The following is a 947-nucleotide window of genomic DNA, read 5'->3' on the forward strand; positions in this document are numbered from 1 at the left end:
GGGGGGCAGGGGAAGGGGAAGAGGAAAAGGAAAGGAGGAAGGAAAAGATGAGAGAGGGGAAAAGAAAGAGAAAAGGGGGAGAGAAGAGAAAGGGGGGGAGGGAGAAGGGAAAGGGGGAAAGAACAAGGAATTGGAAGAAGGAAAAAAGTTAGAAAAGGAGAGAAAGAAAAGATATGAAGAAGAGAAAAGTGAAAAAGGAAATGAAAAGGGAGGGAAGGGGAAAGAAAATTAAATAAGGAAATGGAAGAAAAATTAAAGAAAAAGTTGTGAAGGGAGGAAGATGAGGAGGCTGAGAGCTGGAGGAAGGAGGGGAGAGAGGGGACAAGGACCAGTGTGGGGAAAAGGAAAGAGAAGAGTGGGGAGAGGGAAAGGAGGGAAAAGGAAAGGAGAAGAGAGAGGAAATAAGAGGAGGGGAAGGGGAAGGGAAAGGAGGGAGAGGGGGAAAAGGGAGGGACAGCAGGAAAAGGAGGAGGAAGGGGATGAATAGGAAAAGGGCTGGAGAGGAGAGAAGGAAAGAAGGAATAGATGGATGGGCAGGGGAAGGGGGACAAAGGGACGAAGGAGGACGGGGCAGCTGGGGCACCCAGAGGCTCGTGACCCCAGAAGGTGCCCGGATGGAGCAGGGATGGGGATGGGGACAGGAGGGGACAACTGATGGGGATGAGAGGGACGTGGGCTGGAGCTTCAGGAATGGGGTCAGAGGTGTGGGGATGGGGACAGGAGTTGGGAATGGGGCTAGAGGGACCCGGGATGGGGGTCAGAGCTGGGTTCTGAAGGAACAGAGCTGGGGACAGGGACAGGGGACACGTGCGGTGGGACAGGGACACGCATGGCTCTGGCGATGGGGCCCCCCTGTGCCTCAGTTTCCCTCCATGAAGGAATTGTTCCAAGCGCTCTTTTACCCCCTCCCTTTCTTAATTTTATTACTCCCCATAGTTCCCGTTTTC

At 53.5% G+C, this 947-nt stretch overlaps 1 protein-coding gene across 1 annotated transcript in view; it reads left to right on the plus strand.

Moving 5' to 3' along the window:
* The window catches only part of SP1 (Sp1 transcription factor), an 18,371-nt gene that overhangs the window by 399 nt on the left and 17,025 nt on the right, over window positions 1–947 (plus strand). The window lies entirely within an intron of this gene.

Source organism: Geospiza fortis, unplaced genomic scaffold (genome assembly GCF_000277835.1).
Source record: "Geospiza fortis unplaced genomic scaffold, GeoFor_1.0 scaffold1828, whole genome shotgun sequence".
Classification (NCBI taxonomy): domain Eukaryota; kingdom Metazoa; phylum Chordata; class Aves; order Passeriformes; family Thraupidae; genus Geospiza; species Geospiza fortis.